At 45.1% G+C, this 18,678-nt stretch overlaps 1 pseudogene; it reads right to left on the bottom strand.

Annotated features, from left to right (window-relative positions):
* Nucleotides 1-644: 644 nt before the first annotated feature.
* LOC142845236 (tyrosine-protein phosphatase non-receptor type 11 pseudogene) lies at nucleotides 645-2,642 on the bottom strand (annotated as a pseudogene).
* Nucleotides 2,643-18,678: the final 16,036 nt, after the last annotated feature.

The following is an 18,678-nucleotide window of genomic DNA, read 5'->3' as shown; positions in this document are numbered from 1 at the left end:
AGAGACTGGGGTGCCCCCCCCCCAGAACCAAGTTTGTGCTTCCCTGTATGGGTCACCAAAATGTTAGGTCCACAGGGGGTTGTACAAAAAAACCACTGAAGTCTAGTAAACCAGAAGCAAACTTTATTCCAGGAAAAAATAAAAATGAAAAAAATAAGTAAATAAATCTCCTTGAGAGCACAGCCAGAGATGGACTTGTAAGACTGTGGCAAAACCTGGTATCTGAACTCCTCCTTATAGTAAGAAGCAACAAGAATTAGGCAATAACAAAGGAATTTTTAAAATTTTGAGATGAAACTTAGATAATTGCTTTTCTTTACAATGTCCATTAACAGGGTTTCTTGAGTTAAACTAGTGTTTGTATTCAGTCCACTGTCTCTCTCTGGTACTTGTGGATAGTGTTTACCAACGCTCTGCATTCCCGATACTGCCACTTTCACATAGCAGGGAAGGCTATGGGACAATGTAAAACCCATATGTCAAAAGCCACGTACATCCCATCATTTAAAAGTTAACTCAGCTCACCTCAATTATGCTGGTCATGAGTGGCCAGGGGATTATCTTAGGGCTAACTCAATTTGTAGATGGATGATTTCTCCTGCAAATGGAGAATATAACTACCAAAACAGAATAGCACCTAACATCTACCTCGACTGTTTATACACATTTTCCATGGTCTTAAGCTTGACAACCACAGCATCAATCTTGGACATGATGCTGCCTATGGAGTGCTCCACACAGTCAACACGTCTTTCCAGTGCCTGGAACTCTTCATAGAAAACCCTGTTGGAGATACTGTCCCTCCTCTGGGAGCTATGCCCACTGTCGTCATTATCATCCTTCTTAGAGTCATCCAGGGTTCTTGGGAAACTTCTGATGCTCGTGGGACATGGTAATGATCTATGTTCCAAGCCCAGAACCTCCCTTACTTCTGCACTGAATGGTGTTTGAGTGCAATGTGGCATGAGGTTCTGGTCACTGGTTGTCTGGTTCACCAGGAAATTCTTACTGTTGATATATTTGTGTCCTTTCCTTTTGTTTTTATGTTTCTCCTTGATCCTGTGCTGCAGCCTCTGGATGTAATGCTGGACAGCCATGTAGATGAACCGGTACTGTGCCTCTTTCTGGACCATTCCTGGCCTCTGGGACCGCACCATCTGAATGGTTTTAGAAACATCGATGTCATGGTCAACACCTTTCTCTCTAATGATGTCAATAAGGATATCAATCACAATGAATGTTCCCGTCCTGCCAATTCCAGTATTGCAGTGAACTACAACAGGGCCTGCATCCATGATGCTCTCCTGCTTGTGGTGGACCTCCTGCAGGAAGTCCAGCACACCTCCAGGGTCACTGGGCACACCATGGTCGGGCCATGTCTGAAAGTGGTAATGCCAGACAGTTCTCTCCGTATTTCCTTGTCCAACCTTGGAGAGCTTGAGTTCTCTTAAGGTGTAGTTAGGAGCAGCACTTTCTTTGATGTTCCTAACACGTATGACCCCATAGTCTTTGAGTGCATACTCATCAGGCCAGTACTTGACACATTTGCTCTTCCCTCTCTCCACCTCCTTTGTGGTCATGCTGATGACTCGAGAGTTCTCCTGGAACACCATCCTCCAGAAATCATTCACCGTGTTCTGCAGGCAGCCTTGAGTGGCAATGTAGCTCTTTTTGGGTTTTGAATTGTGGCACTTGGCTTCAAATTCAGGCATGATGATGTTTGCATTGATGTAATCAGAAACGGGCTCATTGGGATCGCCATCGTGCAGGACAACCCTAGTGTGATCGAATGGCAAGATGTTTTTGTATCTATTTTTGTTTTTATTTTCTTGTCTCCGACCTTCTTTTTGGCTATAGAGAAATTTGTATTCCTGTTTCTGTAGTGTCTCAAATTCTTCCCAAAAGCCCTGTTTGACCATACCTGTGGTCTCAGCTACCTTGCTTAGCTCTCGAACCCTGCTTTCAATTTCAGCAGCATTAATACGAGTTGTGTTGAGAGGCTGCTTGAGCTGCAGGACTATGCCAAGTGTCGCCACAATGGGGTTCTTCTTGTAATGCTCCACTAGGTCTCTCAAAGAGTCAAAATACTCTCCTCCACCAACATCATATTTCCGTTCCTGACATCGGATCATAACGTGGCTCACTTTGGACTTGCCATCATTGCTCTTCCATTTGTCATCACCTGTGACGACAGAGAGAACAAAGTCTCCAGGGTATCTCTGGCTCCCTCGAACAAGAAAGCTGCCATGCTTACCCTTCTCCATTAGCAGTTTCTCTGCTTCTTTACCAGACAAGGGACCATGGAACCACCTTTCAGAGGTTGGGTCTGCACAATTCAGTGGGTACTTGAGCTCAACAACATCTCCATTCTTTTCTTTTAGCTGCTCGTGATGTTCCATGTAGTACTGGAGTAGTTCTGCCAAGGTGGCAAACTTCTTCCCACCATAGAGGTCATAGTAGTCCCCAGTGTTCTGAACCTTGATGTGATAGACCGCTCCATTTCTTCTAACAGACACAGTAAAATCTCCAGGGTTACTCTCACTAGGCCTTGTCAAAAAGCTGCCATCAACTCCTCTGGTTAGAAGGAGATTCTCAGCCTCCACACCAGTGATGTTGGGGTGAAACCCTCTCTGAGATGCCATGTTCCCCTTGGCTCCTGCTCCACATAGACCTGCTGCTTGCTCAGGCTCCTTGGGACACTGTCACATGTGTGTTGGAGGGGCTAAGCAAAGACCCACTGAGGAGTAAACACATGTGCAGGGCAGGTAGAACTGGCCCACTCTACATGCAAAATCCCCCACCAGACCTGGATCCTGGATACTGGCTGTGCCCCACTAGGGTCACTCTGCTTCAGTCCTGGGCTTTGGCTCCTGCTCTGGTCTCACCACCGTGTCCACCTTAGGCAGACTGCCAGAGCGGAGGTGGGAGCTGGAACTATGGGTGAGGTTTGTTTGTCCATCAGCACAACTGGTATCCCAGGGGGCAGGGCTCATGCCGCGCTCTAACAGTCATCCCCAAAAGCAGATCAGTCTCTTTGTCCCTGTCCTTCTCTACATAAGCTATGCAACAAACAGTCTTAGAGCTTTAAACAGAGTTTGTAGACCTCACCATAGCAAGTTATAAAACATCTGTGACCTTGAGAAGTTGCTGCCCATACAATAACTATAGACATATATAATTTGGGCATATCAAAAACATTTACACTGTAGCCAACACACAAGGTCAATGACAGAAATATTATTTATAAATGCACATATATTTACAATGACATCTCTGGTTATATGAACAAAACATACAACCCATACATAAAAATGCAACAAGAATATAAAAGCCGTTGCTCTATATTTACAGCTTTACTCTTGAGCCACTCACCACACCGTCCTTTATTTTTATCTGAGCACTCACTTTTAATTTGTGGTGTCCATCACTTTACTCCTGTTCTCAAACCCCAGCAACATCCAGCGCCATTCGTCTTGGGCCAGCCGACTCGTCCATATGTTCCTGAAAAGTCCAATGTGGATTGAGGAAAGAAACGGACAAAAGACTGAAGACAGAGTCAGGAGATCATCCCAATGAATACTGAATCTGCCTCTTATTTTTTCATAGCCCTTTTATACCCCAAGCCAAAGGGGTAGGCAAAAGACTGTTTGTTTGTTTTTTAATCATTATATAAAGAACAAATAAGACTGATTACTTTATTAATATTCAAAACATCTAACAGCAATGCCCTAGGTCAAACATCTTGCTATTTGGAGCAAAACATCCATTAGCAACACCTTAGACAAAACATCCTATTATTTGGGCAACATATAGAACAACTTTACCTGAGGCCAAACATCCTGTTGTTTGACCTTGAAGGAGCAAAAATATGCTTGAACTCTCTGACCTTTTGTCAGGATGGAGCAGAGCCACTTCATGGGCCTCCACATACCCTGCCTTTGGGGACACATGATTCTGGGAGGGTGACTTTTTGAGTTTCAGACACTGTGGGGGACTCAGTATGCCCACTCCAGCATTCAAGAACCCTGGACTGGTAAATGGAAAGATATTCCCAGGCCCCCAAAGGCTCAGGGTTTAGGGACCTAAGGTTGTAAGCCTGCCCAGATATAGCTTCATTTCAGATTCACCCCTTCAAGGAACAGTCACTCACCATGGCCTTGCCTGGTACTCTTCCCATTATCCTAGACACTGGTGGTCTGGGTGCCTTCTATCCCTGCATCAGTGGACACAATAGTAGCCAGAACATGCTGCCTTCATTAGACCTCATTCTGAGCTGCAGCCTGGGACTTCCTGTCCTGTCAATGCTACCCCGGCTTCTGGAACTTTGACAAAGAGAAGGCTATACCTTGAGGAGATAACCCTACAGCAGAGATCCCACACCCACAGATCCACTAGGGTCAGCTTGCTCACCCTGGAGTGTATGGGAGGTTCCTGTGTGTGCTTGGGAGGTCTGAGTATCCTACCCAGGTCTTTCTGTCTCTCCAAGATGCCTCACAACATTGGGGACAACAATGGAGAAGAGTATCCTGGCTTCAGCTCTACTCCTACCCCTAGCACCTCCCAGCCCAGGAAACATTTGTGAACCAAGAGGCCATCTCCTGCTGCCTAGTAAAAAGAAAAAAACCCTGTTTGGACAGGGTCCAGCCCTCCACATCACCCTGCCATGGGCTCTTAGCCCTTTCTGAAGCCAGCCACTACTTCTCTGTGACTGGTATATTTTTGTTATTGTTGTTGTTTTACATGAAACACCTGATGGTCTAATAAAGAGCTGAATGGCCAATACCAAGACAGAAGCAAGATAAGGCAGGGCTTTCAGGCGGAAAGTATAAAAGGTGAAAGGAGAACAAGCCAGCCACCCAGCTACACAACAAGCCATGGGGAAAGAAGGAATGAAAGGTATACAGAAATAGATAAAAAGAAAACCCCAGTGGCAAAAGGTTATGGGGTAACGTAAGATTTTTAAAAAATGACTAGACACAAGCCAAACTAAACCTGGGCATTCATAACTAAGAATAATCCTCTTCTGGGTGTGATTTATTTAGAAGCTGCCCCCCCAAAAAAGCCAAAGAAGTAAAATATCCCACAACAGGGGATCCTTGGAGCACTGGTCACTGGCCCTCAAAACTCCAAATGTGACTTCTGAGTGAGGTGGCCAGGAGGCAGAAGGCCTGTGAGCTGCCTTGGAATCCTAGACACTAGGGAGTTTTCACAGGCACTGCTCAGTGAAGACCCACTGTTCAGAAGAGGTAGTGCCTGTCACCAAAGCACTTGGAGACTGAGGAAGGAGGACTACAATTCCTAGAACAGTCAGGGCTATGTAGTGATATACAACCCACAAAAAAATGGTAGGGAGAACCAAGCAGTGGAGGCACATGCCTTTAATCCCAGCACTTGGAAGGCAGAGACAGGTAGATCTTTGTAAATTCAAGGCAAGTCTGGTCTAAAAGAACTAGTTACAGAACAACCAGGGCTGTTAAACAGAGAAGCCTGTCTTGAACCCCCTCAAAAAAAAAAAAAAGAAAAAAAATGATGGAGAGAGGGTTCCTATGGAGAAGAAACTGTGCAAGCATAGAAATCTGAGTTCAAGTCCCTAGCACCTAAGTATAAAAGCTGAGCATGACAGGGCACATCTGGAAACCCCAGCTGGCAAGTGGAGACAGGACGGTCCTTGGGGCTCCCTGTTCAGTGTGTATAGCCCATCAGTGAGCTCCAGATTCAGAGAGGGATTCTGTCTCAAAAATAAGGTAGAGAGTGCTAGAGGAAGACATAACATAGACCTCTCCTCCACATGCACACACAGAAAGCTTTCTGGAAAGAGGTGTGGAGAAGACCAAAAAAAGAGAAAGAAACAGAGGTTCAGAACGGCAAGTATACATACACATCTGAGGGGATATAGCTCAGGGCCACATCACATGCTAAACACCCTAGGTTACATAGTCAGGTTACAATGTAAAAAAAAAATTCTGCCTTCAAGGACCCTTCATCACTCTGTCCTTGTGTGGCAGGGCTAGCCTCAGAGTGTGTACTGGATTCTGGGAACAGTAGAATCCAGAACTGGTAGCCAAAATTTGGAAACATAATTCCAATTTGAGATGGATGATGAGACTTACATGGCTATTTCCTGCTTCTCAAGCCCTAATCTAGCAGGATGTGTGTCAGCAGGTCCTCAGGCTTAGTCCCTTCATGGGGAAAAGAAACCAAGGCCTGGAATGAGCAGCCCACGGTATGTGAGAGAAACAGACTTCATGGGGACAGCCAGGGCCTGGAGGTTTGGTAATTATGTGTCAAAACTGTGAGCCATTTACACTCAATCAAGGCTTCCCTGTCTGGAGTTGAGGCCAGAGCCACATACACACTAAGATGTCTGGACCTCAATGCTTGTGACTGGGGTGGGAGTTGAGGAGGAGTGGATGGAGAGGAGAGGTGCCCATCAACAGTGTCTATGGGAATAGCTTTGTGACATGGAAGGGAAGGAGCAGGGATGCCTATGAGTATCACCATGCCAACTCAGGTACAGGATGGTCCCAGGTTCCAGCCCTAATCAAGAAAGGACATTCAGGCACATCTACCGCATAGATGAACACATTAATGCCTTCATATTGAGTGAGCTAAGCCCATCACAGAGACTGTGGGATTTCTTATGTATGAGATACTGGAGACACCAAGGTCATTGGTGAAGACAAACAGTAGGACAGTTGTAGCAAGTCTTTTTACATACACCAGCTCCCAAACAATGACACTGAGACTTATTATTATGAAAGCTTAGCCTTATCTTAGGCTTATCCCTCTAGCTCTTATAACTTAACCCATTTACTTTAATCTACACTCTGTCATGTGGTGCAGCCAGTGCAGCCTGGATGCCAAGACTGGCAGGGGGTGCCGGGATTGAGACATGGAGGCTTTTTTTCAGGTGGAAGAACAGCAACCTTTATTTTGCCCAGCAACCTTTTATACCTCTACGCTGACCCAGTGGCCAGAAAGAATACAAAGATCCTTGTCAATTACAGACTACAAGGAAGTTCTGCTGTCAGTCAGGGGGAGTGAGGGCAGCTGGATCACAATAACTCCCCCCATTTTATTTTATAGTACCTGGGGAATAGCCCTCTAATAGTCCCTGTCTTAGGTGGCATCCTGCCCCTAAAGTATTGCCCATCCGTGGCTACCCAGACACAGCCCTACACCAAGTATCCCCAGGACTGACAGCACCAATGAGCCAGACCAGTGCTGCAATCATCTAGCATGCACTAACTGGGTGATAAAATTAACAGACCCCTCTCATATGATGTTTGAGTTTGAGTTCCATAACAGTAGCAGAAGCCTGCAATACAGTGCCAGGAGTAATGCACACAACATGACTAACTGTTGAAAGTCTAAAGATAGTCCACTTGCTCCTGAACCAGAGCCACTTGTCATTTTGAATGTCCAAGGCATTGCTGACTCTTTCAGCCAGCTGGTTCACAATCTAAAGAGCAATAATAGCAGCAGTATCTGCAGTGGCAGAGGTAGCAATATTCCAAGGTATATTGCTTCTGCCAATCTTCTATAATCCAGCACTTGTTGTCATATTTGTTGATACTCCTGACACTGCTGCAGCATCCCCAGGCCGGGCACTGACTGGGTCATGGCATCATGACTTTCACCACAGCCACCTATCAGAGCTCTGCTCCAGCTGCCTTCTGGTCCCAGACGTGCGCTCTCTGGATCCAAACTGCTGCATGGAGGGGAGCAAAACTCAGGGAAGCAGGCTTACTGCACCTGCTCCAGAACCACTGAAGGGGCCCCACTTTAACAATCTTTTAGGGAATTTGGGCATCTCTGGGGATGAAAAAACACATACTCCTTTTAATCTGACTTGGCTTGTTCTAGTCTGGAACATTTAAACCCCCTCCCATAATAAACCAGGGGCTAACTTGAGCTATTGTTTGTAGAAAATCTATGGCTGTCTTCATTGTTACTTCCATGCCTTGTTGCTTTAAGAGTTTCAGTTGCTTTTTGAGGCCTTCAGTTTACCCTCCCGCCTCTTCTTTATACTTGCTAGTCTTTTGGAAGATGTCCCTCTGAGTATCTCTGGGGATGAAGAAAAAAAAAAAACACCTTACCTTCCCCAATGCACTCCTTGATTTAGCTGGTGGATGGAGCAATCCCGTTCACGAATCCCCACTTTCCAGATCTCCGTGGAGCCTCCACTTTGCTGCAGCCAGTGCAGCCTGGATGTCAAGCCTGGCAGGGGGTGCCAGGATTGAGACAAGGAGGCTTCTTTTCAGGTGGAAGAACAGCAACATTTATTTTGCCCCAGCTAAAGCCTTTTATACCTCTACTGCTTCTGTGGCAAATCACCAGCCAGAAAGAACACAAACATCCTTGTCAATTACAGACCACAAGGAAGTTCTGCTGTCAGTCAGGGGGAGTGAGGGCAGCTAGATCACAACAGTCATCTTTCTAAACTGCTTATGCTATTTTATCCACCTATGGCTAGCAACCTCATCTTTCCTCTTCCCTCTCTGTCCCCAGAAGTCTCACCTAACCTCTTCCAGGCTAGCTATTGCCCATTCAGCTCTATATTAAACCAGCCACGGTGACACATTTTCACACAGTATAAATAAATATTCTGCAACAGACTGTGGGTAATAGCTGATGAGGAGTTGGGGGTGTTTGTACAAGTTGGAAGAACTCTGAAGAGAGATCATAGTGATGGTTAGACATATATGTCCATACATATATTAGACTGGACTAGAACTCAGCATGCAGTCCAAGATAGCTTGAGCTTTTAAGTTAATGTTACATTGTTTTGTGTGTGGAGTGTGTGCGAACAAATATGAGTGTGGAGGTCAGAGGACTTGTGGGAGTCAGTTGGTTCTGATTCCACTACGTGGATACTGGACATTGAACTTAAGTACTAGCTTCTTTGGCAAACACCTTTACCTGACAAACCACATTTCTGGCCCACTATGAACAGAGAGAGAGAGAGAGAGAGAGAGAGAGAGAGAGAGAGAGAGAGAGAGAGAGAGAGAGAGAGGAAGGGGGGGGAGAGAGAGAGCCTGAATGTGGACATCATGTTTCCTTAGTATCCATAGAAAGCAGAAGAGAAAGTTGGATCCCCTGGAAATGGCATTAAATGTATATGAGACTCCATGTAGGTTCTGGAAACCTGGCTCCTCTGCAAGAGCAGCCATTGCTCTTAACCACTGAGCTTTCTCTCTATCCCCTCAATATGAATAATTTTAAAAAATAATTTATTTACATTTAATTTATGTGTTTTTTTATTTTGCCTGCGTGTATGACTGTGAGTGGGTCTTGTGGTTATTGACAGTTGTTAGCTGCCATGTGCATGCTGAGTGTTGAAACTGGGTCCTCTGGAAGATCAGTCAGTGCTCTTAATCACGGATCCATCTCTCCAGCCCAATATGAATGTTTTTCTTCCCTCTCTGTAGCATTGGCTGAACTGTAACTCATGATATTGACCAGGTTGGCCTAGAACTCAGAGATCCGCCTGACTCTGTCTCCTGAGTACTAGGATTAAAGGCTTTCACCACCACCACCCAGGTGAATATGAATGTTTTGATGACACTGAAGGGTTCCTTTAACAAGTAGGTGATAGTTAAATGTGTATTTATCACAATTGAATTGGGGGAAACAGGTCTTGCTGTGTAGCACAGCCTAACATCAACTTCCTGCTCCGGCTATCATCACATCTTGAGAGCACCTCCACCTTCTGACTCATTCTCAGGGACCACATGAGTGTGTGGTAATGCAAACATTGCATGATACAGAGTTGACACTCATGAGGCCATGTGAGACCCCCCCAATTTCTTCTGCAAGGTTGAACACCCACCCTATTGTCCCAAACTCCATGGGTGAGGACAGGAGCATGCCAGGTCTTACAGCATAAGATGATTCTGAGGGCCCCATAGAACCTCCACCCTGCATGATAAATGTGGACCAGGGAGACACCCTGTTTACCAGGGGTAGTCTGCTGTCACTGTTTCATGAATCCCCACCACAGTAGAGAGTGATGAGTCATGATAGTCCTTACAGCATGGAGAGAACCATAGGCTCTGGCAGGATGTGGCTGTGCTGTGAGGTTTTGGTGTCAGCAGCTGTGGGTCACTAAAAGTTCCCTGCCATGAATTCCATGAAGACTTCCCCAACCACTTCAGGGCACCTTCTCTGCTCAGCCTGACATCCAGGAAGTAGACAAAGCAACACTCATCCTTGGCCATAAGCTGCTTCTGTGGTGTATCAGGGATAGCCATGGCCATAGCAGTCCAGGGTAAGGGCACAGAGAGGGAGCCCTGGGAAGCAGCTCCTGAGTGGATAATGAGGAGTGTCACCTGGGGGCAGGGGCGGGGTGGGGAGGGTTGGCTGTCTTGGAGACACGCCAGGTGGCACAGTGAAAGCAAGTACCACGAAGCAGGGAGGGTGTTCTGGTGGGGTCAGGGCTGGACAGCCTGAGAGGCAAACAGTTGGTTGTCGAATTGGTGGGTTTTGCTGCGTTGAATTTTTGAGACAGGGTCTCACTGTACAGCTCTGGCTGTCCTGGAACTGGCTTATATAGACCAGGCAGGCCTCCAACTCACAGACATCTACATGCCTCTGCCTTCTGGGTGCTGAGGTAGGTACCATCACTGGACAGGCTAACCATACAATTTTTTTTAAAACAAATTTGTTACAATTTAAGTCGTTTTGTATGTTGGTCCATGAACCACAGTGCATATGACTTGGTTCTCTCCTTCCATTATGTGGGTGGGGCCTGGGGACTCAAACTCAGGTTGTCAGTGCCTTTAATCATTGTGCCATCTACACCCTCAAACTGGTTTGTATATACAAAACCAAAATGTGAAAAGAAGATGCCTCTATTGGATGTGAAAAGATAATTAGAGAAGAATATTCTAGAAAGCAGTCCCAGGTCAGGGAAGCTGCTGTCACTTTGGGCAGTTTCTGCCCCTCTGTGCAAGTGTTGTGGAATAATCTTTTTGTACACTATGTAATGTGTCTTTTCCAAGGCACCTTCTTATTGACTGCATAAGGCACCTTCTTATTGACTGCATAAAAAGCTAAACAACCACTAGATAGGCAGAAGGTATAGGTGGCACAGTCAGACACAGAGGACACTGAGAAGAAGAAAGGTGGAGTCACCAACCAGATGGACAGGAAGCAAGACATGCAGGAGAACAGGTAAATTCCATGAGTCAAGTGGCAACAGGTAGTGGATCAGAAATGGGCTAATTTAAGTTATATTAGTTTCCATGTCCTGACTTGAGAACTGTCATTAGGGACAGAAAAATCTGCCTACAGGAAATGATTTTGGACTGTGCTGCTGAAGCCACTTGAAACTCAGCCATGGAAGAGAACTGGCCAGGACTCTTGTAGGGAATATTGGGTGGACCCTGAGATTGGGCATCAATATTTAATTTTAACATGCAAATAAATAGAAAAAGAAAATTTTAAAACAGGTGCGAAGAGAGGTGTTTGAGAAATTCCTCAGAAATGTAAAGGGGGAAGAATCATGCAAATGTGCCCAGGTTCTTTGATGGGGAAGAAAGGCCCAGAGGGTCCTGGGTGGCCCAGGGTCCCCATGTGCAAATGCCCTTTACAGGAAAATAGAGTTTTCCCAAAGTGCTGTGGATATCTTGAGAAGCACGTAGCAGAACCTGGGTAGACACCTGCTCCCCAGTGCCCAGGCCAAGGCAAAAACAAAGCAACCCCCCCCCACACACAAAAGGGCTCAAGAACCTCAAATATGGCACAGCAATATGGCCCTGTGGAGGACAGCTGCCGGGTGGTGAGTGGTTAACAGGCTCATTGCTCAGGGGTGGGGCAGTATCCCCAGTGGGCAGCTGGGAGAACTCCTGCTGGAGAAGTCACAACCACTAGGAGTTCTGAAAAGAAAAAGTACGCGTGCATCTAGAACTCTGTGGTAAAGGGCCGTCCATGAAGCACAGTCCCTGCAGTTGTCCAGGGTCTGCAATGCCAAGAACTACAGCTCTTGCTTGCCTGAAGTCAAGGTACACCCTAGGATCAAAGTGGCAAAAACCCTTTTGGGGTCAGGACGAGTAGGATTGGGGGACTTCACATGCTGGAGCTTCCAACAGATCCTTAGGGCAAGGCAGGTTGCAGCTGTACTGTATGGGGTAACTAACTAGTCACCAACAGCCTGTGCACACGCACAGTTTTGCAGTCTTGCAGGGCACCATGTCCACCTCCTCACCTGTCAGCTTCCACAATTACATCTCCAGTCAGTGGCTGTGCCACTCCTCGAAGTAGGTGATGGTGATCCAGAGAGAGAGAGAGAGAGAATTACTGGGGCCAGGGTGTGGGGAATCACAGTACAGGGCTATGGGTTCGGGATGCTGGGCTTATGGGCTTGGGATTCGGAGCTCACTGGTCTCTAGCTCAAGGGCTGAGGGCTCTGCCAGGTGATCATGAAGGTGGCACTAGCACGATATCTTGCAGCATTATATGTAGTCTTCAGAGTTCAGAATGAATGCCATCTCGTGCATAAAGTTGTAACAGGCCTGGCCCATGGTGGTACAAGAGATAAAAGGGGCTTTCCTGTCCAGTCCAAGATTGAAACAACATTGGAATCTTTCTAGGAGGTAGCAAGCACTTTAGTTTTCCCTCAAGAAATTCCTGATTCATCCAATGTTGAAATATGTTGAAATAACCAGGCTAGCCAAGGATAAAACAATTATATTTTATTTATTATAAGGGAAAAACTCACAAAACAGGAAAGGAGAAATACAAGCACAGCAATGTCCCGCGGGAAAAGACTCAGAGAGAGATAGAGACAGCCCACAAAGTTACACACAGTTTTTCCCTGGGTCCCAGCGAAGCCACACCTTAAATGAGACCCATCTCTTAAAGATCATTGGCCAACAAGGTTTCCCATCAATCCAGGACGTTCTAGTTCTGAAAATTTCTTATCTCCGTCTTCCGCTGTGTCTGTATTGACAGCACACACACACGCACGTGCACACACACACACACACAGATACCATATGTATATGATTTTGGTTTTTCAAGACAAGATTTCTCTGTGTAACCTTGAGTGTTTTGGAGCACATTGTTGAGTGGATTCAATCTCAAGATCCACCCCCGGAGGGAAATGTGAGGAGGGGAGGAAGTGGAAATTTTGAATGGTATTATTTATAAAGCATAAACATTTTAAAAAAAGAAAAAAGATCCACCCCCGATGCTGGGTATGATTAAAGATGGAGACTTAGAAGAACCTAGTCCCAGTCCCAGCCCTATGTTTACTCTCTATAGAACTTTGGACAAGTTATTGTCCAAATACTAACTAAAGGCCAGTTTTTACAAACATTATGTAGGTGGAGCACTGCTACCTGCCTTTCTACCTCACATGCTTAAACTGAGACGGACGAGTTCACTTGGATTATATTTTGTGAATGAAAATTCATAACTAACGAGTTCCTATAACAAGATGAAAATTTTCCTGGTTGATTATAAATGCCTTCTGGGTGTACATTCATGATCAGTTCACTAAAGGGATAAAACTTTTTAATCTGCTGTATACAGATTTGATCTGTGGAAAAGAAGAAGAAAATAGCATTCAGTAAGCAACTAATATAATCCAGGCCTGTATATTTACTTATACCTATATAAATCAATGGCTCTACAAAAATGTGAATCACACTTGATTTTCTGAAAAATACAGTTTATTGACCATGCAACCCTCTGCTCAGAGCAGTGTGCTCAGGCTGTCAAATCCTAGGAAAGGATCCTCCACCACCACATTTCCAGGATTCCCAAAGTGAAGAAGTATGGAAAATGAAAGTATTTATCCTTTATTGCCAAATTTGTAGAAATTCATCTAGTAAATTTGCCATGGAGTACAAGTTTTAAAGCAATAACCTTGGCATCTCATAAAATATGTAGTCCTAATTCATGACATTTGTCTAACCCAGGGGATTTCTAATCACTTTGTTTCCTCAAGTATCGTGCCAGGACATATAAAAAATATCATTTGGTTATCTTCTAAGTTTCAGACTAGTCTAGAAATGAAACACTGTGACTGGAAATCTGCCCTTGGTTCTGCCTTTGCTCATTCAGTCATATGTATCAGTCTTCTTACACTTGTTTTTTTGAGTTTTGGACTTTTACTTGTACTCTTTCCTTGCTTTTATGAATTCTTCATGCTGTCTTTTATTTCTATCTTTCATCTCCATGAAATACATTTGTTTCTTTAATTTTCATCTCTACTAACAAAGAAAATACAGTAAAAAATCTGTAAATTATTCAAGAAATTTGTTTCATAGTTTCTTTATTCAAAGATCTTTTTTCTTCTTCCCATATGCAAGTGGAGTCTTAAATAGTTTGTATAGGCATATCATAGTTATGAACCTTAAAAATGTAACCCTTACAGGAATAAGCAAAAAATAAGAGAATATTGAAATTAAGAGCATTTCTTCAGTATTCTTTCTAGAGAATATTGTAATGCTAAATAAAAAATGACAGTATTCATAGCATAAAATATCTTGGAGTAACTCTAACCAAATAAATGGAAGACTGTATGACAAGAACTTTAAATCTTTGGAGAAAGAAATTTAAGAAGACACCAGAAAGTGGAAAGATTGCCCATACTCCTGCGTAGGCAGAATTAACATAGTATAAATAAATCAAAAACAATCTACAGATTCAATGAAATGCCCATCAAAATTCCAGCAAAATTCTTCATAGACCTTGAAGGAACAGTACTCAACTTCATATGGAAACACAAAACACCCAGGATAGCCAAAACAGTCAGTCCTGTACAATAAAAGAACTTCTGGAGGCATCATAATCGTGACTCTACAGCAGAACTTTCACACCCACATGTCCACTGGACTCTGTTTGCTCACTATGGAGCCCATGGAAGGGCTCCTGTGTGTCCTTGGGATATCTGGTTATCTGGCCCAGGTCCCTCTTTCTCCAAAATTCCTTACAAATAACTGGGTCAAGGATGGAGAAGAGCATCCTGGGTTTTAGCCCTATGAACCTACCCTATCCCCACCTCACCCCTCACCCCGTCTGGCTCAGGAAACATCTGTATATCAAGTGGCCACTTTCTACTATCTAGTTACGCAACTCCTGTTTGGATGAGTATCCAGTCCTTCTCCACATCTCTCTTACATGTGTGTTCTTAGCCATTTCTTAAGCTACTCCTTTTTTCCTATCTGTGGCTGAAAGGATAAAAAGCCCACCCAATGTGACCTGGCTATGTCAGAGCAGACCAACAAGGGCCAGCAAGATGATGCTACAGCTAAAGGTGCTTGCCACCAAGCCTTACTGCTCATGAGTTCAATCTGCAAGACACATAGTGGAAAGAGAATGAATTCCCACAAGTTTTGCTATGGCCTCCATGTGTGGCACCTTGGCATTTGTATATACACATGGGCACACAGACACACACACACACACACACAACTATAATGGTCATGCAAGCCTTTCATACCTGTACTCCAAGAAGCAGAAGTTGGGGGATCTCTGTGAGTTCAAGGATAGCCTGATTTACCTAAGGAGTCCCAAGACAGCCAGGGCTACATATTGATAATGTTTTACATATAAATACATAAATGTATGAATCTAAAAATCTAAGGACATATCAATAATTATTGCTTCCCAGACTACTCCCAGTTCTCTTAGGACCACCCTTTTATTATCCCATCTCCTTGCATGGTTTGGACTAAAATGAGGTCCAGAAATAAGGCATCCATGTGAACCTGGGGATCAGATGGAGATAGCCAAAGGGACTGTACCCCTTTCATAGATTTAATACTGAATGCCTGCTGTAAGGCAGGGTATGCGGACCCTTGGAGTCACTTGTTACCTGTCCTCAAAGCTTCAGGTGTGATTTTAGAGGAAGGTGGCCAGGCTTCTTCAGAGGACCCCCACACTACCTGGGTTTCCTTGGTATCCAAGACACTATGGGCGTTGTTACAGGCAATGCTCAGTGGGTATCAACTGTTTGGAAAAGGGAGTAGGCATGCCTGTCATCCCATGACTTGGAGGCTGAGGCAGGAAGATTGCCATTTCTAGGGTAGCCTGGACTATGTGATGAGAAACAGTTCACAAAGTTGGTGGGGAGAGGGCTGCTTTGGGGATACTACTGTGCAAGTATGATGACCTGAGTTCAAATCGCCAGCATCCATGTATAAAACCTGGGCACAGCAGAGCACGCTTGTAAACCCCAGCTGACAAGCAAAGAAAAGAGGGTCCTGTGGGTTCACTAGTCAGTGCACATAACCTATCAGTGAACTCCAGGTTCAGAGAGGGATCCTGTCTCAAAACTAAGGTGTAGAGTGCTATAGGAGACATGACATAGACTGCTCCTCCACATGCACACACACAAAGTTTTCTGAAAAGCGTGGGGAGAAGAGGAAAAGAAAAGCAGGAGAAACTGAGGTTCAGAAGGGAAATACACACGTCTGAGATTATGTAGTTCAGTGCTGTGTGCATGCTGAATACCTTAGGTTCAAGTCCAGAGATGTCAAAAGTGAGTCTTGCTGGAAGGACCATACCACCATCCTGTTCTTGGGGACAGGGTTAGCCTCAGAGTGTGTGCTGGAGTCTGGGAACAGCAGAATCCAGCACAAGGTGGTCAAAGTGGGGGAATATGAATCCTATTTGGGGCGGAAGTGGAAAAGACCCACACTATTGTTCATTGCCTGATAAACCCTAATCTAGCAGGATGTGAGTGAACAGCTCAGTCTGGCCTCCAACTCACCATGAAGCTAAGGCTAACCTTCATGCTCTGATATTTCTTTCTGGCTGGATGTCAAGGCATGTTTATATGGTGCTGAAATGGATCTTTGAGCTTTGTCTTCCATAGGAAAGTCCTCCACCAACTGAGCCCCTATCCTGGTCTGCTTGTCTTCTTTGAACCAGAGTTTCTGTAATCCATGTTGTTCTGGAACTCCTAGTTATCCTATGTTGTTAACCCCAACACTGGAATGACAGGCTTGTGTCTCATACAACTTCCTTTTCAATCAATTAACACCTCTCCAGTATCCCCAGGGTCTGGTATTGGGCTACTATCATGAGAATGTGGTCACGAGGGAGGTGAATGACACAGTCACCTGGGGTGTCATGCAAAAGCGCATTCCCAAAGTCACACAGTCATTGGGCACCCTGGACAGGATTAATATGCTCAGCACTATTTTTGGCTGTAAGTACTTGGATGGAATGCTACTGGCATGAATGAAGCAGGGCCCTCAGAATTGCTCTGTGTCCCCCAATATCAGGAAAACCATCCACTATAACAAAAAAGGACTTGTCTTAAATATCTAAGGACTGGAGTGACCCACAAATCCACATGTCATGATATGTTTTTGAGATGGGGAGGCGGGGAAGCATGGAAGATATCAGAGCCAGACACAGTGGAAGGATCCAGGAATACAAGGAACAATGTGATAGGACCAATGAGGAAAATGTGAGGCACAGGCCAGCTGGGCTAGTTTGGTAACCGAGCATCCAGTGTGGACATGAGAAGCCAAAGAAAGAGGATCAGATCCTGAGACTCCACAAAAGTGGGAAGGAGCTAGAGTGCCACTTGTATCAGATAGGGACATTGTGGGGATTAATGGAGCATCTGGGAGGAGCAAGGTCCCATGCAGTGGTATCTGCAGGTGCCAATGTTGCTTACAGTGGCAGAGGTCAGACCTATGACAAGCAGGTAGGCTCTGGCTGCGGATGGGAGGTATGGCACAGGCACTGTGATGCCCCAGTTCTGGAATATTTCATGTGTCTCATGGGCTGCAAAATAAAGTCAAAGAACACTAGAAGGCAAGCAGGTTCCATGCACAGAACAGATATCTCTGTGGACCTTTCTAGAAGTTGAATAGTCCACCTGTCAGTGGGCCCCAGGAGCAGAGTCACCTGGAAGGCATCAATGTCCTGCCTGTTGATTTTTAAATTGGTGAGATAACTGAGTATTATGGCAGTCTCAGGGCCCCATAGAGAGCAAAAAATCATCCGACATCTCAAGAAAGAAGCAAACTCAACCAACCAACCAAAGAAACAAAGCAAAAAGTGTCTTTCTATGGAGCGCAGACTGGTCTTAGGCTTCTTCCCCTCCTACCTCAGAGTCACTGAGGCTTCTAATCTGCTTTGAAAAGCAGTTGATTTATAAACTAGGAAGAAAGATCAGATTAAGGACCTGTGGTAGGAGCCATCCAAGGATACAGTGATGGTGGCATTATAAGTGACATAGTGTCCAACTCTAAGTTTGTTTCATCTGCCAAACAGTGAAGCCTGAGTCAGCTCTATTGTCTGGAGACATCACACCATGGGACACTCTGTCTCACACACATTGCTTTTTAGGTCTGTGTAGTAATATGAAGCGGCGGGGCTGCGTCCTCAACACCCCAGCCGCCTGCACGGCTAGCTTATGCCCGAAATAACAACACACAAATTGTATTCATTTAAACACTGCTTGGCCCTTTAGCTCTAGCCCTTACTGGCTAATTCTGATATCCCAATCAACCCATCTCTAATAATCTGTGAGCACCGGTCTTACCGGGAAAGATTCAGCATGTCTAGCCTGGCGGCTTGCTTCATCACGAGCGTCTGCCCAGGAGAGAGGAGCATGGCATCTCTCTGAGGCATCTGCTCCCGAGAGGAGAGCTGTGGAGTCTGAGCTCACTTCCTCTTCCTCCCAGCGTTCTGTTCTGTTTACTCCTC

This window comes from Microtus pennsylvanicus, chromosome 2 (assembly GCF_037038515.1).
Source record: "Microtus pennsylvanicus isolate mMicPen1 chromosome 2, mMicPen1.hap1, whole genome shotgun sequence".
NCBI classification, from domain to species: Eukaryota; Metazoa; Chordata; class Mammalia; order Rodentia; family Cricetidae; genus Microtus; species Microtus pennsylvanicus.
This window is presented reverse-complemented; position numbering and strand designations above follow the sequence as displayed.